The following is a 23,747-nucleotide window of genomic DNA, read 5'->3' on the forward strand; positions in this document are numbered from 1 at the left end:
ATTGGTTCAATCCAGACCTAAAAGCTTTGAAACATGATTGTAAGATTCTTAAGCGTGTGTGGCGCCATTGTGAAGAGTGCCCTGCGCTCTACTCAAGAAACCAACAGCGGACCCCACCGACCTCAAGAACTACCGCCCCATCTCGCTCCTCCCGTTTCCAGCCAAAGTCATCGAGAAGACCGTCAACAAGCAGATGGCCGCCTTCCTCGAGACGAACGGATCCCTCGACCCCTCACAGTCCGGCTTCCGAGCCAACCACAGCACCGAGACCGCCCTCATCGCCGCCACCGATGACATCCGAGCCCTGATGGACAATGGAGAAACAGCGGCCCTCATCCTCCTAGACCTCTCCGCGGCATTCGACACGGTCTGCCACTGCACCCTAGTACGGCGCCTCAGCAACATCGGAATCCAGGACAAGGCGCTGGAATGGATCATCTCCTTCCTCGACGGAAGAACACAGAGAGTCCGCCTACCACCGTACAAGTCAGAGGCCTCCGAAGTCATCTGCGGCGTCCCTCAAGGATCATCTCTGAGCCCCACCCTCTTCAACGTCTACATGAGCCCCCTCGCGGCCATCGTACTCAAACACAACCTCAGCATAATCTCCTACGCCGACGACACCCAGCTGATCCTCTCCCTGACCAACGACCCCGCCGCCGCCAGAGCCAACCTGCACGAAGGGATGAAGGAGGTAGCCGAGTGGATGACGACCAGCCGCCTAAAACTGAACTCGGACAAGACGGAGGTCCTCATCCTGGGACCCTCACCCTCCGCCTGGGACGACTCCTGGTGGCCTCCCGCCCTGGGCACCGCACCCAAACCAACAGACCATGCACGCAACCTGGGCTTCATCCTGGACTCCTCCCTCTCCATGACCAGGCAAGTCAACAACGTCTCCTCTGCGTGCTTCAACACCCTACGCATGCTACGGAAGATCTTCTGGTGGATCCCCACCGAGACCAGGAGGACCGTCACCCAGGCCCTCATCACCAGCCGACTGGACTACGGCAACGCCCTCTACGCCGGTACCACCGCCAAGCTCCAGAAGAGACTCCAGCGGATCCAGAACGCCTCAGCCAGACTCATCCTCGACATCCCACGAACCAGTCACATCTCCGGACATCTCAGAGACCTTCACTGGCTCCCCGTCAGCAAAAGAATCACCTTCCGCCTCCTCACCCACGCACACAAAGCCCTACACGACCAAGGCCCGAGCTACCTCAACAGCCGAGTCAACTTCTACGCTCCCAAACGCCACCTCCGATCAGCCAACCACGCCCTCGCCGCCGTCCCCCGCATCCGAAGAGCGACTACAGGAGGAAGGTCCTTCTCCTACCTGGCTGCCAAGACCTGGAACTCCCTCCCGACCGACCTGCGCCTGACCCAAGACCACCTCTCCTTCAGGAGGAAGCTGAAGACCTGGCTGTTCGAGCAGTAGCGGCACCCCCCCCCCCCCCCCAGCGCCTTGAGACCCTACGGGTATGTAGCGCGCTTTACAAGTGTCATTGATTGATTGATTGATTGATAGCTAGGCGGAAGCTCAGAACTAAGCAAAAAATGTACTATGATGCCATAACGTTGGCCAAAAGGCAATTCTATTCAGCCTGTATTGACTCGGCCAGAAATAATGCTGAAGAAATCTTTGCTATTGTTCAGAGTTTTACGTCCCCTGTGGCCAGAGCTAGCGTGTCTTCATCTTCAGTCACATGGTGTAACGCTCTTCCTTGTTTCTTTATGGAAAAGATTTGGACTACACAGATGGCTTTTTCTTCCTGTGACAACAGTCTCAGGACAACTTCTGTACTTTAATCTATCAATCTTGACCATTCCCTGCATGAGTTTAATCCTGTGGACCTGCCTGATTACCTTAGAATTCTGAAGGGTTTAAATCGCCCTCAGACCCCTGCCCTGCCAGATTACTGACAGCTGCCGCAGAGATCACTAACGCAGAAGTGAATAGCATTATCAACATGTCCCTTCAGGAAGTCGTTGTACCACAGGCTTGGAAACAGTCTAAGATTGTGCCACTGTTAGAAAAGCCGTCATTGGACCCCCTTAGTCCAGGGAATTATCTTCCCATCTCCCTCTTACCTGCTCTTGCCAAGGTGTGTGATAAGGTAGTGAATAAACAGCTTACTGAGTTTACTGAGAGGGAGGACCTTCTGAATCCAGCCCAATCAGGGTTTTCTGGCTTCTTATAGTACTGAATCAGCCCTGGTAGAGGTTTCGGAGGCCATCCATGAGTATTTAGATGCCGGTGGGAGGGCAACATTAATCTTGCTGGACATCTCGGCGGCGTTTGACACGGTCCCGCATTCTCTATTCCTAGCACGACTTCCAAATTAGGTGTCCAGCTCTTTTTGGGGCTGGCTCAGGTCCTTTCTGGAAGGGCGGGTCCAGCAGATCTGGCTTCCACCGTCCTCCTCTTCCCCTCAGTCAGTGACAACTGGAGTTCCCCAGGGGTCCTCCCTTAGTCCCCTTCTTTTTATTATTTATGTTACACCTTTAATATATCTGGCTGAGGACCTGGGAGCCAAGTTAATGGCCTATGCCGATGACACCCAGCTGCTTTTTACCTGGGACAAAAATTCGGACTCTGTTGTCTTTGTCCAACATTGTCTCTCTTCTATTTTCAAATGGTTGGAGGCTGCACAACTCAAGTGCAATGAAGAGAAGTCCGAGATTCTCCTCTTTGGGAAATTTCCTATCAATTTCCGAGATTCTCTCTGGCGACCTGAGTTCCCCTCCTCCACTTCCATGGGGAAGCCCGACAAGAATCTGGGGGTGTGGTATAATGAGAGTCTTTCCTTTTCTACGCACATTAAGAAACTGGCCAGCAATTGCTTCAGTCTTCTCAAAACCCTAAGAAAATTCTTTCCTATTCTACACCAGGCGGCGAGGGAAAAGGTTACTTGTGCATTGGTCTTGTCTCTGCTGGACTATGCCAATGCTCTTTACATTGGCATTCCTGGATATCTGTTGAAAAAGCTTCAGGTGGTCCAAAACACGGCAGCCAGACTTCTTCTGGGCATCTCCGCCAGGAATGGAGTCCACCATCATTTGCGCTCACTACACTGGCTCCCTGTAATTGATAGGGTAAAATTTAAATCACTAGTTTTGGCCCACCTTGCACTTCATGGTAGTGGCCCTTCCTATTTGCAGAAACAGTTCTCCTTTTATGTTCCATTGTGACCGTTGTGATCCATGTCCCTACGTTTCACCCAGGTCCCTCGTTTCAAATACCAGAGATTAGGAGGCAGCTCTTTTGCTCAGAAGGCATCTGCTGCTTGGAATGTCATTTCTCTTGCCTTATGTAATATACAATTAGTTGTTAATTAACAAATAATTAGAAAAACAATTGTTAATTAATGAATGTACACATTTTACTCAATAACATCACAATTATACAATTATGAATAAATATAAATTATTCAATAAATTTCATATAATTAAAATACTATTTGCCTATAAACCCACAACAGAACAAAAAACGCAAAATTCAATTTAAAATAATTTCTGAACTACTATAAAAATAAATAAAATCTATATAATTAAATTACTTCCCACCCTATTCCTCTATAAATCCACAACACGCTACGGAACTAAAAACGCAAAATTATATTTAAACAAAAAAAATATGAACTACAAAAATGTTAACACATATAATAAATATACAAACAATTCTCAAAATATTAAAATACATAACATTAATAATAAATCAATATTTTAACAATTATATTTTTGTAAACGATATTTAACACTTCGATATTTTTGTAATCGATATTACTTACCTGACAATCAATATTCTTGTCCACGATATTTTTTTCATCGATATTTATGACCCACGATAGTTTTACCTCGATATTTATGTAGAACGATATTTATACATCGATATTCTACCTCTGTACCGTGGAAAACATCCAATTTCCTTTGCTGTCCCAATTCCGCCATGTCCACTATCACCAGATCATCAAAATATAGGAAACATGGGATATGTGTCGCCCTCATCTTAGGGCATAGATCCCCAGCTTTATGTAATGTATTTGGGAAATCGCACAAGAATAATGAGAACAATAAGGGCGCCAGGACAGAGTCCTGTCGTAGGCCATTCTTTATCTGTACTTTCCTTGATAGGGTCCCTTGGGTATCTAAAATTAAATGGGCCCAATTCTGCAAATGCAATTCCTGGATTAGTCAGAGTAACGCCTAGTTGATACCGATCCGCCCCAGTATATCCCACAGTAGCTTGCAATAAACCAAATCAAAGGCAGCCCGGAAATCAACAAAGCAGCATATAACCTACCTCAGAGTTCATTTGCTGTTTTTGCTATTGTCCATAGACTAAGACAATGATCTATTGTTGTGTGGCCCTCCTTTAAACCACCTGGCTGTATTAGAATTAGATTGTTTTGCTCTAACAGACCTTCATTATGCCTAACAGTATTTTTTAAAATACTTTCTCCTCCACATTCAGCAAACTAATTAGGCGCAAAATCTTGGGCTGTGTGGCATCATCCTTTTTATATTTCGGTCGGACTATTGCTCATTTCCAACTCTCAGGAAAGTTCACAAAGGTCAAGACTTTTTGAAAAATGACATTAAAGAAACTTGCCCACCAATCCACATAATGTTTTATTATAATTCCCAGTAGGTTATCTGGGCTCGCTGTTTTTGTTAGGTTTAGGGATTGGATGGTTTCTTTTATCTTCCGAAAGGAAAACTGCAGCTCTACTTCTACATCATCCTTAATCATATTTTCCTAGTTCTCATCTACCCTATTACTATCATATAGATTGCTCAAATGTCTAATCCAGTCTTCTTCTCCTACTAATCACCTCATTTCCCCTTGCACGCTCCCCTACAGCACAAGTAGCCAACATGTTTTCATGTTATTTGTGCCTATCACTACAAGCATAGTTGGCAAATGTTTAGTTATATACTCCAATTTACTTTCCTTCAACTTGTTTTTATACTCAGGTTTTGACAGGTAGAGGCTCTCTACTGTAAACTTATCCTGCCTTTTTCTAAGCAGTCTTTCAGATTCCCGTACCATTTATTTGAAGCTCCTACACTTGTTGCTGAACCAACCATTTCTCTTGCCCCCCTTAGCCATAATCAAATTCCTTAGTCACAGGCCTGATTTTAGTTCCACCCTAAAAACTTTTACCACCTCCTCAATCCTCTGGCCATACCATATTAGGGCATTATTTATTTCCCCTGGTTTGCCGAAAGATGTATAGTCGACCATGAGGTTGTTAAGTAATTAAATAATATCCTCAATTATACAAGTGATTATTCATCTAAGATACTCTGTCTGCAGTGGGGCCATTCTATCTCTTTGTACTCCTTGCCCTATCTTGGTTATTACCTGTAAGGTCCAGTGATCACTACCTTCAATTTGCAGCACTTCAAATCCCTCTACTTCAGACAAGTGCTAAGCATTTATGAAGGCATAGTAAACTGGACAACTCTGATTACCTATATGAAAGGCCTTTCTTGCGGCCAATCGGTATATGCTTGTCCAGTAGCACAGAACAGCCCTATTGATCTTTTTTAGAAAAATGTTTACAGAGTTTTTTACAGCACGAACTTGACCAGAATTGGGTATCAGAGCGCTTTACATAGCACCAGTTGCATTACATGAGGACACATTAATTTTTGTTAGGCACCGGGAGATTACGTGATTTTCCCAGAATCACAGGATGTTCAGAGTCATTGCAGAAACTTGAACCCAATTCCTAGATTCAAGGTCGACAGCCCTAGCTGTTAGGCCAACTCCTCTCCTCTCTTAGAAGCTTTAAAAGGGTTTTATCTCGTGCGGTATAACTTGATCCCTGGAAAGTAACCAGAGGCACCTGCGCCATGAATAATAATTCTTTAAACAATTAGTCACTGAAAGAGGGATCCAATTTATGTTTAAAATCCCCTAAAATCATTACCAATTGTGTTGTATTTGATGTGCATATTAACTTCAAGTCTTCTTCTAACAGTCCCTGCTAAGCTTCATAATCTATTATGCACCCTGGCTGAATGTATATATTAGCCACTATTATTTGTCTTCTTGCCTGAAGGCCCCTATGGAGCTCTAGCTGACTAGCCAATAGCCATTAACTATAGGCGTTTAACCTAGTTACTTTATTGGCTATTTTAAGTCATATTAAAGTGATCAGTCTCCATGAAGGGTGTCCTGGGCCCACACTCATTACATCTTTAGTAAGCATTAAAAACTCATCTACTGGTTCGGGTACTTTGCACAGCCAAGTCTCTTGAAAACACATAATTCATATCTTCCCAACATCTCTTTAAAGGTATCTTGAGTTGACATTCTCCTTTACCCCCTATGTTTCATGTAAATATCCGCAGACTGTGAGAGTACTGCACTTTCTAATCCAGATCCCTCATACCTCCGATTGTGTTATCATCACAACTTGCTATTGGATGAGATAAAGGTTCAAATTGATTCCTTAGCATTGGTCCTTTTACAGCATTTACTATAGTTACTTGTAGACCACCTTTGCTTCTATCAGTAAATCTTTTTCTATGCTCTTCCCCTTATAAACCAAACTATATTTGATCAGGGCATAATCCTGTGTGGTGGGTGACAGCCCCAAGGCTCCTGGAACCACTCCCCTTTATTCCCAATTCACCAACTTGCACCAACTTGCACCAGCCTCATACCCTCCTTTTCCAATTCTTCCTCGTCTATCACCACCATCTGTTTAACATATTCTGAGTGAAAAAGGACCTTTGTCACCTCTATTCCTTCAAAGTTTGTTGTGAATCCTATTTGCGTTATATCACCAGTTGTAATCTCGCACAAGCTAGGACATTTATCGAGATCTTGTATTAGATATGAGCGATTCAGGTGCTTTAGCTTCCTCTGATGTTTCCTCCCTATCGTTCTTCCCCATGGTTCCATAAATACTCATAAACTATCCCTTCTATTATACTTTTCTTCTCTCCTCCCATCTCCGGAAGCAGTAGCTGATATTAAGCATTCACTTTTCCCAGGTTGATTTAAGGTGGGCTCGTCCCTTTCATTTATGCCAGGCAACTCTCCCTTCACCCTACTTTTATCTTTTTTAATTCAACTGTTTCCTTTCTTCTCTAGTCTACAGATCTTTGGGGCAGAGTACTTCAAAAGAATACCTTTATCTCCCCTTGACCTATTACTCCAGATCTACTCAAGGTCTCACTCGCCCTTTTTTTGCTTACCTTTCCACTCTGTTATGTTTCATATAGGTACCCCAATATAGGCTCAGGTAGCAAACAAACCTTCCACCTATATTTCCCCTGTCAGTACACTACATATTGGTTCCCGGGACTGATCTTTTAACTAGTTACGGTATTGCTTACAGGACGTGGGGTTTTCCCTGAAAACTAGCCTCATTCATTATCCATGAAGATTCTTAGAAACTCAGCAAGACTACAATCTCCTGCATAATAACTATGTATAAGGGTAATTCCTTCCATCATCACAAGTCCGACTAGACACAGCAAGGTAGATCCCTTGAGGGTACCACTTTGGATATATAAACACCATCTCTTTGCTGAGGCAAGAAGAGGAGAAAAATGACTTTCATGCTGACACACTGACACAAGACGCTGTGGTTCCTGCACACAGACACTCCAGCTCGCAGTGGTCTGACATCCCTTGCGGGGTGTCTATCTCGAGACCAAGACGGGGTCCCACAGTCTCTCACTACAGGTAATGGGGTTGACTTTATCCTAGAGGGGTTTTTGGCTTTACACCTACATACCTGCTAGGTAAACTTAGATACATTTAGTTAGGGTTGCATTGTAGGAGTACGCCTTATTACTGTCATGTATTTTTCTATGTGCCTGTAGTCATTGCTTTAGCTGACTTCCATTACTGAATGGGAATTGGGCTCTGACAATGCTAGACAGCGCAGCAGAAGTAACAATAGCTCGCCAGAACCTGATGGAATTTCTGGTGACAGCAGAGATGAATGAACATATCATAGTGGAGACACCTGATGAGAGGGTAAGTGTCCCACATAAGTTACATGAAATAACACTCCTAAAGGGGACAAACAGAGAAAAATTAAAGGTCTTCTTTGGGAGAACCTGAGTTATGGATATGACCTCCTTTTAGCTGAGAAAGATTGGCTGCCTGAAATTGTTATGGATTGCCCAAAGGGAGAAACAGTAATGTTACTGGCTTTTTCCGACCTCGTTCCAATATACTTTAAGAAAACATACGCGCAGGAGTAGGCAAAAGCATTTGTTCCAGCATTATATCGCAACCATGTTGGGTGGGATCCTGAGTCTCCTCACCATGAAATCCCAGTAAAAACTACTCCACCTCCACAGAGACAGTACCCAATAAAACAAGAAGCGAGAAAACATGTCAGGGAGATCTTAGATCTACTTGAATATCAGGGTGTAATTGAAACTTTCACATCTTCTATGAATAATCCTTTGTTAACTGTAATGAAACCCGATAATTCATACCGTCTAGTTTTAGTCTACAGACATCTGAACACATGCACTGAAACATTTGCAGTACAGAATGCACATGGGGGCATATTATCAAGAAACGGCGTTAAAATCATTGCCGCTTTAACGGCAGGAAACTGCCCCAAAGCGGCGATAATGGGCTTGATAATATGGCCTTATTAATTCCCATAGAAGCCCATGTTCACACCAGAACATGGGTTTCTGTGGGAATTCATAAGGGCATATTATCAAGCCCATTATTCATGCTTTAGCTGCAGTTTCCTGCCGCTAAAGCGGGGATAATGTTAACGCCGTTATTGATAATATGCCCCACAGTGTTTTTGATGAATAATATTGTTTTTTCTGTTCTGGATTGGCCTAGTGACCGTCTTTTGTGTACTTGTAAATGGAAACTATCTCCAGAACGCTCTGCAGTATCAAATGTGAACTTGGTCCTGAAACCTCATACATCATCTCATTGTGAACAGAGACGTGTTCTCCATGAATATTACAGTGGTTCTACCTCCTGGTGGTATAGTTTGGGACACCGTTGCATATGATGTATTCGGTCCCACTGAACTTTTGAAAATACCTTACGTGTTCAGAATTTCTTTAAATTATTTCATTACGTCCAGTACATTTTTTGACGATTGGGATTTTGAAACTGTAAATGTTATGCTGTCTGATTTAGAACAATCCGCTGCATTTCCAAGCACTGAAATATTAGAGGACATATCTGATTTCGACACTATATACTGTTACCAACATTATGGTCTTCACTTTTTTACATAAATACAGTATCCCACATAATATTTGTACATACCACCAGTGGGAACATTGCCCAGCACCACTGAAAGCTAGTTCTCAAAACGTTTGCACAGAAATGTTCTTATTTTTCAGGGTTTAACACTTCTGACCCAACCTTATATTACAATAAGGTTGAAACTAGAACTGCACAGAAAAATATGCTAACAAACACCAAACAGATCTACTCTGCATCCTTTGTTTCCCAACTGTCTGAACACGGTTTCGACTTATGGAAGGACACTATAGACATAAAATCAGTCTAGGGTTCAAAGGAATGGCAAGTTCAGGGAACAGAAACACTATTTTGAGCGTGTCTCATTCCATAGCAGATCATATTTCTGAACAACACTATGCAACAGACCTCATGTCTTGGAATAGCCAAGAAAAAAAGACTTGACACCTCAGATTCCCTTACCATTACACTTTGAGGGGTGGCAAAACTCATGGTGGGGATACAGTAGATGACAGTATACATTATAATTCATCATACCCCAATTAGAAGGGACAGCTAGTTTGGCCTGCAGACACAAATAGATGTCGGGCAAGATTTAGAGGTACAACCGAAGGGTTTAGTATTCATAGGCTGGACCAACACTATATAGAATGAGAACATCTGGGGGTGGTGACAACATATACTGTTGGGAAGTTATGCCTCGATTGGCTAAAAACCTCAACACTGTCCCAGGTGAAACAACACTTATCCTTACTATCAGAAGACAACGGATCCAAGGGGCTTTTTATTAGGCCCCCGAAAGCCGCATCAGAAACGTTTCTTATACGCTGTTTATAATAAAATCTGGAAAATCTCTCAACAAGAAGCCACAGAGAGACTTTGTGAAATTGATAGAATTAACTTAGAAAAAATGTTAGCTGTAGTCGATAATGGTATGACTACATGAACATCCAAGATTTATTCACTGGGCAACATTGTATCTTCTGCTTTAGAAACACTAGAACAGGATTTGTCCATACTACTGCACGGACAGTCTCAGCTACGTTCTCTTATGTTGTTAAGCTGGATGCTACAATTATTGCGTTCCGGTTAAGTGCCCTGGTAATTTATTAACAGAATGTCCCAATTCTCTGTATGCAATCTAACTAAGAAGCAGATATCAATGGCACAAATGGAAGCAAAACATACAATGTTAAATATGTGACTAAGCATGGGCGGATTTTGCGAATTGGCAATCCGCGAACTTGCGTATTTACGGATTCGCAATCCGCAAAATCCGCGAACTCTCGCGAATTTGCGGATTTTTTTTTTGTGTTCGCAAGGGTTTCTGCCAGTTCGCGAGGGTTGTGTACCAGTTCGCAATTGCGAACTTACTTGTCGGCTCGCAACGGCCGCGACTATGTTGTTTCTACGTCTGGTTCATCATCACAGGTTCACAGCACCCTCTGTTTCACCACTGCCACCCTCTGGTACACCCATGCCACCCTCTGGTACATCACTGCCACCCTCTGGTTGGTTTATCACTGTAGATTATGGGGGTGAAAAAAAGCAAGCACACCTGCCCTGCTTCAACTGACATGAATTAATTTGGGGTTGATTAATGTGTCACTGAATTTAAACTTCCAGTCTGGCTGGCACCTGCTTCCTTATCTGTAATTTGCTTTCTGTTGCAGTGCAATTTTTTTTCACAGGACCTTTGTGGCCTACTTGTAGCTATTCTCTGAGCCTGCTGTGAGGGTCAGAGCAGGGTCATAGAATAGTTGCAAGTAGGCAACTGAACTCTGAAGGGGCCCCTCAGGAAGCACTACAGGGAATGGTTACTAATGATAAGATTGCACTTTTGCACCTGCTGAGTGCTTTCAGTTTTGTCTGTAATTGCTTTCTGTTGCAGTGTAATTTTTTTAACAGGACCTTTGTTGTATGCTTGTAGCTATTCTCTGACCCTGCTGTGAGGGTCAGAGCAGGGTCATAGAATAGTTGCAAGTAGGCAAATGAACTCTGAAGGGGCCCCTCAGGAAGCACTACAGGGAATGGTTACTAATGATAAGATTGAACTTTTGCACCTGCTGAGTGCTTTCAGTTTTGCAAAAATCCAAATATCCAGCAGCATCCACAAAAAGTAATCCTTCCAGGTCAAGATCCAAATCAAAGTGACCAGCACATGAAGAAAGCACTGGGAGGAGCCTGCGGGACAGGAACAGGAAGTTGGAGACTGTGGGGCACTTCCTTCCTCCCACCCCCCCCCCCAAAATGGACTCCTTGCAAAGAAAAAGTGCAGGCAAATGTCAACCTGAGGAGTTATTCTGATAAAAATCCTAATTTTCAAGGTTGATGCTGCCTGCTGGTGGATTTCTTGTGCGAAATTGCAAATTTTGCAATCTCGCAATTGCGAGATTGTCGCTGCCCGCCGCATCTACGTGTTCGCAAGTGTTTACTCCCGCAAAATTGTATACTATTCTAGTTTGCAAGTGCGACCAAGCAAAAAATCCGCTTCGCACAATTTTACGAATTTTCGGCAAGTTCGCGAGAGTTCGCGGATTGCGAATTTGCCGAAAATCCGCAAAATCTGCGAGTGGAACGGATTTTAAACCCATGCTTATATGTGACTACTCACTGCCTTCACTCCAATATCATTTTATGTCCTCTTTCAGTGTTTTCTGCCTGCAGTGTTTTCTACATTAGAAACATCACCTCTACTAATAATTAGGCAGAGGTTTCAGTCATATCTAGGGCCATGGAGGTCTGTGAGGTATTACCGGGATAGGGTACTGCAGAGGGATAACCCTTCCCACCTCTTCTAATGAGTCATTTTCCCTGCTCCCTGTTCCCTCCCATTGCCCAATCACTGCTTGCTGCATTACCTCGCTGTCCTCCGTGATGCTACTAATCTGAAAAGGAGAAAGACAGGATGATGACGATAACCTTAATTCAAGCAGAAACATCCTTCTAAAATTGTTATCCCCTCCATTCCCCAAAGCTTGTACCAAGTCTGGTACTGTTTCAACAACAATAGAGTCACTCGATATCTTCTTCTCGCATTTTTTCCAGTCGCTGTCTTGAAGACTTATTTTATTTTGCATCCACTTTCTTGTACAAACCCTATATGTGATGGGCAGCAGTAGCTAATGTCCTAGCTGGTTAGACAAAGCTCCCAAATTCACTTCAGCCCTTATGAGACTTGGGAATTAGAGATTGGAAGATCAGTGCATGATAATGATTGAGCCAGAGCACTTGAATGACCATACATTGTCTTGCATATTGCCGGATTTAAATGAATGCAGTTTAAAAGTTTGCACAGAGTTCACCTCTCCCCCTTAACAATTATCAAAATATTATCTAGCACCGATGCCTCTTGCGCACACTTTCGTGCTCCATCTGCAGATTTCTGCCATATCTTATGGGGATGCCCATCCTGACATCATATTGTTCGGAAGTGCTTCTGTCTGTCTGTATCTATATATATATTCACTGAAAAAACCATAGGTTATAGACCATATATAGTTAGGAATTAGCATTTAAAAAACCTTATTTTACTCACACAAAACCATTGAAATTCCATATATAGTTAGTTGCACTAACTATATATCGCGCACCCGCAATCCACTGCTGATCATGTCACATATTACATCATTCATGACATGGTCAGTGACATCACTGATGACATCACTGATGACAACATCCAGTGATTATGTGTTTCTGTAAAGTTTAAATATGTTTTACATATTGAAGAATGAGTGGATGTATAAGTGTCTGAATAAAGGTTTTAGTAGGTGCGTGATTGACTGTATGAGTGAGTGATTAAATGCGTCTTACTGAATGCACGGGTTAGTGACTAAACTGTCTAAAAGTGTGCATCAGTATGTCTGTTGTTGTGCAAGCTGCTGCACGTGTTAATCAGTAGCTATATAAGTAGCTATATGGGTTATTGATTGGTTGCACAAGTATTTGTATGGGAGACTGAGTGTGTGTATGGCTGGCTGGGAGGTGTGTGACTCTGTGCAGATCAATGTGTACTTGTATCAGTGATTCTATAAGAGAGTAACTATGTGTTAGTATATGTTTCAAAAATGTAAGGTGTTCTGTGTTTAACTGTATAGATGAGAAAATGGAAGTGTGATTGATTCTTTTCAGGACTGACTAGGTGTGTGAGTAACTCCATGGATGAGTGGCAGAGTGTGAGTGTCTGTATAGGTGTATGAGTGCATATGATAGTGTTGTAAAGATGAGTGATTGTATGTATGAATGATTGTATGAGTGAATGTGTGTGTAGACATAGGAATCAGTGAGTGCGTATGTAGTAACTAGTATTGGTGTGTCAATGGTTTCAAAAATGATACTCTCTATTTAACACTGGGTGTAACGGAGGTTATATTAGAGTGTGAGGAGATGCATTGTATTATCACATGAATGATATCATCAGTGATGTGATCATTGATGTCAAGTGAGATGTCATCAGTGATGTCATTTGAGATGTCATCAGTGATGTCATCAGTGATGTCACTGACCATGTCATGAATGATGTAATATGTGACATGATCAGCAGTGGATTGCGGGTGCGCGATATATAGTTAGTGCAACTAACTATATATGGAATTTCAATGGTTTTGTGTGAGTAAAATAAGGTTTTTTAAATGCTAATTCCTAACTATATATGGTCTATAACCTATGGTTTTTTCAGTGAATTTTCAAGGTTTTGTAAATGCTAATTCCTAACTATATATGGTCTATAACCTATGGTTTTTTCAGTGAATTTCATTGGTTTTTTAACAGCTAATATCTGTAGCTGTAAAATGTATTCTTCTTTAAATCCAAAAATATATTTTATATGTTTATTAATAACTTTTTTTTTAAATATTTTTTTTTCTTCGTTCCCGCTTCGCGAATCGGGAAGCTTCCCGTTAGCTGACCTTGATGCCGCGAAATAGACCGCGAGCCGGTAAACGTTTCTTTACCGCAACTGCCGCGTTAGAAAACAACATCGTGACGCCTCCCGTCCGCATGACGTTTCGCGTTGTCGCGTGATACGTCATATGACGTGCTACGTTAGCGAACTCGTACGCTTACCGAGTCGCAAAGCACAGGTTTCTGGAAGCAAACCGGGAGGCCCTGCAAAGCGCGTAACATACACACAGCAGGTCATGTGACTTGGTAATAACACTTTTCATTGGTTCATTTCACTTTCGGTTTCCTAATGATGTAAGACTAGGTCATATGATCTAAAATGAACACTTTTCATTGGTTGAGAACTATTTTTTTTCCCAAATGGTGAAAATCCCTCCTTCTTTCCTCACTCTGACTTTCATCATTGTGAGAGAAAGACCCTTTGTTACCAGTGAGCAATGGCTTCTTTACTAGCTTCAGCTGGTGATTCCCCACCACCTCCACCACATCCAAGGAAGAGTGGACCACCTGCTAAAGTTATAATTCAGCAAGAAGAGGAAGAAGAGGAACAGGACGACCTAGATAATCTCCCTATTATGGCCAGAAGATCTGTTGTACCGGAAGTAACGGGACCAGAGGGCAGGGAGATGGTGCCAAATATACAAACGAGATTTTGTGAAGTAAAACAAGTCTGCGTACATTGCAGTGGATTCATTTGCTACGCAGAAAGTAGCATCACTCTGATCAACAGAGCTATTGACAATCATGCTCATGTTTGTCCGACACTCCCCAAACAATAAATTCTTTTTTTTTGTTTTCTTGCTCCTGTTGAGCCCTTTACAATGAATCGTTTTCGTTGCCCCCTCCGAAAAAAAAACAAAAAAAATATAAAACTGTTCAGAAAAATTCAAAAAAAGTAAAAAAATGTTCAGAAAAATAATAAAAAAAATATAAAACAACAAAAACAATTTAAAAAAAGTTCTTTTCAGAACTACCTCCACGTTATTAAAAAATTGGTACAATATTTGCAACTGTGCCAACCTCTATTTCTCTTAGTTCGCTTCCCAGTTTTTAAAAAAAGAACAGTAAGTATAAGGGAAGGAAACAGACACTTATGTTAAAAGAAAGACAGCTATAAGGGAGTAAACTAGAGATACTATTACCCATAATCCACTGCTGATGATGTCACATATTACATCATTCATGATATGCTCAGTGACATCATCAGCAGAGGATTGCGGGTAACAGTATCCCTAGTTTATTCCCTATAGCTGTGTTTCTTTTAACATAACTGTCTGTTTCCTTCCCTTATACTTACTGTTCTTTTTAAAAAAAAATTTTTAGATCAGTCAGAAACAGTGAAAGTAATGAAATATAAAAGACTACGTAGAATATGAGCACTGTATGCAACAACTTTGACACTTACAGAAGCCTCACCTTCTCCATGCCTCCTACACAGTTCTACATGTACATCATAAATGCAAACAGAACAGAATTAATTATACATGTTAAATGGTTTATTTTTGCTGTTCTCAGAATGTATCAAATTTCACTAAAACAGTGACTTGAAGGTATTCATCATATAACAGCGGGGAAAAAAAACCACAATCAAAATGATTGTGTTTAAAAAACCCATACAACATTAGAAATCAGAATTCAGAACTCCTTAAAGTTAACTTACTTTCCATGACGGCCAAGGATGTCCTATGAACAGCTTACACTCTGTTGTGCTGTTATTACTTTCAACCCGCCACTTTCTGAAAGAAAACCTCCATCGTTTTCAAAAACATGTTACATACAATAAATGACTTCTTGCTCTCTACCACAAGATTTCACAAGGCCAAATCTTGTCAGAGCCATGTATAACTCTTGGATTTCTTGTTAGCCAATCCCGTCTTTTCGCATTTCCACAACTTTCAGAATTAAAATGTTGAAGATCATTTACACAATCCTGGACTAGTAATATCTTCCCCTTCTTGCTCAATCATGTTCTACATTTCCTATCACACTGATACTGCTTACTATGAAGCAGACTTATACTACCTTTATGACTAGTACAATTATTTAATTCTCTACATCACTTTTAATCACAAAGCAATGTAAAACAGTAGACAGCATTGCAGACTTACATTCCCTCTACTCCATGTTTTGATTCGCTGCTTCAATTAGCTTATAAAAAGAAATAGTTTTTCTGAACTCATTCAAAGTGCACATATTTCTCAATAACGTCCAGTGTTATGGTAAAAAGTTATGTCTCTGTACTACACTTATCTTCAAGGCCAAATAGTGTAGGAGCCATGAGAACTTCTTGAAATTCCTCAGAGCACATCCCGAGATTCTTTCCCTAAAATTTTGGTTTTAAAAACACCAGGTAAGAGTTTTTAAGGTCATATGGCAATTTTTTTTTGAAAATTAAAACAGAATCATTGCAGAATGACCAGCCATTTCTACACTTTAAATAAGCTGTATAATGTCCTGATGTTATTGAAGAACCATCATGATATATAATTGCTACAGTTACAAAAGTCCTTCCTGATATTGACAACTGTGAAGCCACAAAATTTTTAATTAAAGTTGTCAATTTTGTTCCATCAGGCCTACATCGTTGGAACATTAAAATGACATACTGGCCATATGTTCGTATAAATAATGTGGACATCATTTCAGATTTACATTGCCTACACTCCATATTGTGATCAGCTGCTTTTACTAGCTTATTAAAAGAGACTGATTTACTGTCTGGCAAAGTTAAATATATAAATCTTTCTGAGTCTACACTAGTACTACTTGATACCCTACAGTTCTCGCAGTCATGCTGCCATTGATAAGAAAGCCCAAACAGATGATCTACATCTACACCTTCAGCATACAATACATCAAGCATATACATTAAAAACTCCTGACAATCTTGCTGACTATTTTGAGAGAATTGTGTTTGGCCTGAACATCTGTCTAACAGATTTCGAATTTCAGACACACTTTCTATGTTTGTTCTATCAGTGCTACATTTCTCTAACACAGAATTTAACAAACTGCAAAATCTTTGATCAGAATTGACCACAATCTCTTCTTTTACATTTTGTAGAGAAAACAAAACATTAATCACTACATTAGCATAGCAGTTGACACTAGAACTGTTTTCAAATTGAAAACCAACAACATCTTCAACAGAATCCTTTTTGTTTCTGCTTATAATTTCAGGTTCATCGACTTTTCGTCTTTTTGCTACAACCTCCCCAGTATTGGTCACATTTCTTCGTTTCCGGCCTACCACACGTTTCTCAAACAAAGGATACTGAGGCAAATGTGGCGCATACTCTCTTCTCAACCTATTGTATTCCTTAACACAATCTAGATCCGCACAAATGTTTGTGACATCACACTCAATCAAGTACAATCCCGATAAAGTCCTAACTCGTGACAATGCCACATATGCCATACCCTCCTTGAACACAGAACTGCCAATATTCACCAATGCACAGTCTACACTTAAACCTTGCGATTTATGGATTGTCACCGCATATGCCAAGCAAACAGGAAACTGCTTACGACGAACATATAAGTCTTTTACAAGCAAAAATCTAGCAGAACAACGAGCAATTAGCTGTACTTCCTCAATGCCATCAAATTTAATTTTTAAAAATTCAATTCCATCTCTATTTCTGTATTTCACAAAATCAACAACATTACCCATTGATCCATTTACCAGACCTCTTTCAACATGTAAATTCCTTCTTAAAATTATACGGCAGTTCAAGCACACATTCAGAGTCTTTTCAAAACCCGCAGTTTTAGATATACTCTTCTCTAATGAATCCAATTTTGTTTTCAGATTCTCAGACAAAATAATTGTTGATCCCATATGCTCTACTCTGTCAATAGCTTCCAATTTCACAATCTCTTGCTTTTCTAAATGCAACATTTTGTTGTTGAATTTGGCACATTCTGCAAGAGTTGGCATCAAACATATTCCAGATTTTTTCTCAGTAACTTTCTGAAAAATATTCTCAGGCACAACATCTTCGTCTGGATATAAATTTGTCAGTAATCGTGCATGTAAAGCTTCTTTCCCATGCTCGGTCACTTTTCCAATTCTAACATCTTGTAGAATAGTCTTGTAAACTTCATCCTTTGCCTGACGCATATTTTCATGCAGTTCAGCATAATTGAAGTTTAACCATATATTGACGTTGCCAATACTCCCTAAGCACTTCCTGGTATCTTCATGCGTGAGCATTTTGAACACAGGTTGCCCTTTCACTGGTGTCAGCTGCAGAAGATCTCCGAAAACAATGATGTGTTTGCCACCAAATAACACATCATACTCTGTTTTGAGAACTTCTTGCATTCTCAAATGCACAAAGGCAAGCATGACATTGGAAACCATGCTTACTTCGTCAATGATAAGAAGTTTCATTTTCCTCAAGACTCTTGAAACTTCAAAACAAGCATCTCCAGATAGCTTGTGATATTCTAATTTGTTGTCATGCTCCACTGGCAGCATCAGTAAACGATGTAAAGTAATCCCTTTAATGTTATGTGCTGCCAGTCCAGTTGGAGCGGTGACAACACAAGACAGCGATGACTCTGTCCTTTACTGCAAATAACATGAAATTGCTTTAATAAGGAAACTTTTTCCAGTTCCCGCTTCTCCACTCACGTACAGTCGGACAGGCTTCAACGACGTACATGAGCACTCTTACTTGTCATGACTTAATCCATGATCAATTTGCATGGTAAGTTCGTCATATATTTTCCTCTGCTCAACGTTGAGTTGTCTTTCCAACTCTTCTAAGTTAACCGCATCCTCCTGAGCATGTGCCATGGCTCTTTCCACTTCATTCATAGCAGTGGCAGCTTCATTTTCGATAAGAGGTCCTCCTAGTGGATCCTGACTCAATGAAGCAGAACTCTGACTGTCCTGAGAACTGTCTCTGGCAATCTCGGCTGCAATCGTTGCTTCCTGCTCAATTTCCACATTCAACATTTCTACATATTTGGGAAAAGCAGGACATTCTATGGTCTCCTTGGCAGCATTGAATTAGTCTTCGTAACAAAGGAAATCTCCAAGCAGTCCCTTTTCTGCACGCCAAGGCTTAAAAAGTTGCAAAAGTGCTAAATAGAAAAACTCCTTTTTTTCAGGAGATTCGCCACTCAATTTTCGATGGTTTATCAAGTGGCATTTTCTTTGCTTGACCAGACATCCCTCACTTCCTATTACAGCATACACTCCTTTCTCAGTATCTTCTTTGATGTTCCTCTTGAATATGTAATTTTGCAGAACCTCATACAGACAAACATTCTCGAGGTGACTGCTTCGATTTGGATAATATGTATCCAACATGTTGCTCTTCAAAATGTCGGTACTGTTTGGCTCCTTTTCCGCCAAATACTCAATTTCCCGCACAGGTTTCAGAACTCGATTACGCGTTGCAGCAAGACCAACACTCGCCCAAACGATACTCCTGGACTTGGCATAGAGACTTGCTGAAGACAACCGGTCAGAACATTCGTAAGCTCCGATTTCTCGATGCGACAACATCTTCAGACTGAAACTGTACAACTTCTTGCTGAGGCTCTTTTCATGGGAAATGTCCTCCCACATATCCTTCAATTCTGTCTTCTCTTTTTTGGTGATGTAAGATGTCACATACCGAGCCACAGCCATACAGTTATCAGCCACAAACTGTATATCCATGTTAGCATTCCACATGGACAAAATCACCGGGTTGTAGTCGTTAATGTACTTAGACTCTTCGTTCCTCTTCAAATTGTATGTGTTTTTAGGTGATTTCTTCATCACATTATGTCGCAGCGAAGACATCAAACTGTTCACTCTTCCTTTAGAAATCACCGATCGTGGAAAGCCGAAACGACATTTGTTGTAGAACTTGTCTTTGTTCCGGAATTTACGACGACAGTACTTTCCACATCGATGGCTTTGGAAACGTAGAACTTTTTCTCTTAGGCTTTTTTTCTCCTTTGCGTTTGGAACAGCACACGTAGAATACTGTTCTATGAAACTCATCACTGAGTCGTCTGCATCCGTTCCAAATTTAGGTGCATCCTTGATCCACAGCAACATATGTATATGAGGAGCACCTCTTGCTTGGTACTCCTTCCTCCAGAAGAAATCCAACACCTCTCCAAGAGGTGGATTCTTCTTATTCATGATGAAAGACATCATACCTTCAAATCTATGATTGAAGTACCTACATACATTGACTGGATCCAAAGAGCACAGTTCTCCGGGTGTCTTGAATTCGATGTTTTCTACGTTAGCATTTGCCTCTCGTAGAAATTCAAGTAAGTCTTCCCAGCCATACTCAGCACAGCTCAAAGTGAGGAACCATGTGGGAGTTCCTAAGTTCCTCAGCATACATTTTAAATCACCATGACGACGGTACCAGTACTCATTAGTACCACGCTGACACGCCATGAGATTAATCAGGTGAGAATCCAAAATACTGTCTTGGACATTGACTTTATCCATAAAGTCACTTGCCGAGATGTTTTGCATGTGGATACCACTTTTCAAGATGTGGTTCACTGCATATGACAGTCCAGACAGATCGCTTTCAAACAGGAGATGAAACAAATAAGGAATGCATTGTCGAAACCTAGGATCTCCTGCATACAATCGCAAAGTCCGGTATTCAGAAGCAGGAATTTGATGAGGTCGCTCATCATATCTTCCTCCCTGACCTGTTGGAAAAAGCTGTGGGAAACACCGAGCTTCCAAACTTTCCTCCCAAACACTAATGGGACTCCCTTTCGCTTGTTTCATTTGAAACAACTCAATAGCATTCCCCATGACTTCCTTGGAATGCAAAGGATGAACACTATAATGTTCATATATTTCTTCACTAGTACAGGGTTCTACTTTCTCAATTTGACCAGCACACAAATCGCTATCCTCTTCCTCACTTACTTCCTCTTCTGCAACATATACATTTTTATAGTATTTATTATATTTTTTCAAATACAATGTTGCCCTTTTGACTTTCCTAACATCTACTAAATCTTGCCATATTTTCTTATTCTTTGTCGGAACCCCATTAACTAAGATAACAAGAGGTTCCTCTTCCACTTTTTCTACTCCAATTGTGTTAATGTTTTTCTTCAAATCTAGAGGCAAATAAACAACTCTTCCCTTTAATCCTCTCTGTAAATCTAATGGAGGCAATTTCCCTGTCTTTGGCTCCATTCTTACAATAGCCTGAAAGGGATGGATACTTTGAATCAAAATAGATTCATAAGTATTTAAATCCTTCAATTCAGAAGGAATCTCAACCAATTCCAGATTATTATGAACTGCTCTAGCAGGCATCTGGTTTTGATTTAATTTGTTACAACAATAAGTACACACACGTTGATCCAATCCCAAATCAAAACAATTTTCTACCATCAAGTATGTTGTAAAATCCTTCCATTCACTATTATTTTCCCTTTCACTTTTTCCATATAAATCCACTAACTTAGTCTGATTCTTATAATAAGTGCGTCGACAACACACACAAGTGAAATTTGGCCTCTCACTTGATTTCACCTCAAACGTCGCAATTTCCCTCTGGAAATTATCTGTACTGGAAACCTGTACACTATCTTCCACATTACTCTCTTCTTCTTGGTCAATTTCAACATTCTCCTCTTTACTTCCAAAGTAACAAAACTCAATTTCTTCACATATATTCTTCACATCTATTTCAGAACCATGCAAAAGAGCAGCGCATAATTGTTTAAGCATAATTGCTGGACTCTTAGCATAATACAACATTCTAACTAATTTCCTCACTTTATTATGATGCACTGCTAGCATCCTGAAATGATGAAAAACACTCTGGCATACTCTCCTGGAAAGACAAGCCAGTGAATGACCATGCAAACCTATCACTTCTCTCACTCTGCAAGGATCTAATTCTTGCAACAACTTCATTTTCTGCTTCAAACTTTTCTTACTAAATGACCGTATAAAATCACAAAGCAAATTGATGGAATCCTGTCGTACACTGCAAATACTACTACACTTCCAGGTGTACACAGGACCCTTAGGACGTCTCCCTAAAACCTCATTACCTAACACCTCTTCTATCTCTGTTCTCACAAGTTTTTCTTTTTCAACTGGACAACCATCTTTCACTTCATAAGCTCGACCACTGGTGTCAACTGCATGCACCAAATCATTATCCTGGAAATAACTCTCCTCATTAAAAAATGCCTCAGAGCTTGAACTATGCATCCATTCTCCAGAAAAAACTTCACAAAAATTACTACGATTAACTATTCTCTTCCATCTACTATTTCTTTTGAAATCATAAATTACCTTGTTTAGCTTCCTAATTCTATTGATTGTCAAAATAAATAACTTACGTTTAATTTCAAATGCCTGATCAATAACTTTCTCAACAATTTTTTTTCTCTTATAAAAAACCACTTTCTGCTGACCTTTCTTAATATTTTTTAACAAATTCCCAATTATCCTGTTGCGGAACATTCGTTTACGAATATCCCTAAACTGTTGTTTCCTTCTACTTTCATGCATAGAGTTATCTCTTACTCTAGCAGTAACATTTCTCATTGGCCTTTCCTTACCATTTGAATTGTTTGTCCTTTTCTGGACTGAAACATTTTCTGTAGTAATATTTTTTTTACTACACATATTTCTTAAGACTGTTTTTCGACTCTTACCCGGTGCTTTCTTGGTGACTTGACAAATCTTTTTGTTAGAGGACTGCTGCATTATTCCATGGTCCTGCTGTCTTTGACGTTTTGCAGCCTTTCTTACTCTTTCTTTGCTAGGCATCCTAAAATCTTGAAATAATCTGCAGTTGAATCTGTGGTGAAATATAATAAAAAATGTTATTAACCACTATTACCCAACAGTAAATTAATAACAGTCATCAAAAACTTAACACACTACTTAAGTATATAATATACTGAAGCCTATCTCCAATTTTTCACTGAACAGGACTCATCTCTTCTTAACCTTGGATAAACCTCACCTACTCTGTGTCCCCTGCACATAATTAAATGTAAAGGGGCAGATTTATATTAACTAGCACATCCCCAGGGATGCACCAGTTAACGTGCACCGCTGCTCTGCCACCCACGGTGTGCCGCATTTACAATCAGATAGGACAAAGCTACATCAAAACCCTGCGCCTGCTTGAAGCAGGCATAGATCTTGACGCAGGTAGGCTGAAAGCTAAAGCAACAACTAAGTGTTGTGTGCAGAAGTTACAAAAAAGGAAAAATGGCGTTTAAACCAGTAATGAGACCATGCTAACGTAATACAGAGTAAAAATATCCAGGATCTACATCAGTTTGGGGTTCACGAACCTGGCAGGTACAAGGCACTGAGGCTTTCCACCGTGCATGTCTCATCCCAAAACATATGTGGTTTGTGAATGAAACAATTTCCCAGACCAAATGCTTTGGATTGGCTACTTCTAAAAAATTAAACACCCCTACTATCCCGGAGTTAGAGGAATATGATGGTTGGAGTAATTTTACTCGTTGTCTATTAAAGATTTACAGGCCCTACTCCGTAACTCTTCCTTTAACATTTCCAGTATAAATCCAAAAGGTTGACTGCTTTGGCAAAGTGCCTTATCCACGGTTTAATAACGCTGCCTTTTGCTTT

Source organism: Lissotriton helveticus, chromosome 3_2, assembly GCF_964261635.1.
Source record: "Lissotriton helveticus chromosome 3_2, aLisHel1.1, whole genome shotgun sequence".
Lineage (NCBI taxonomy): Eukaryota > Metazoa > Chordata > Amphibia > Caudata > Salamandridae > Lissotriton > Lissotriton helveticus.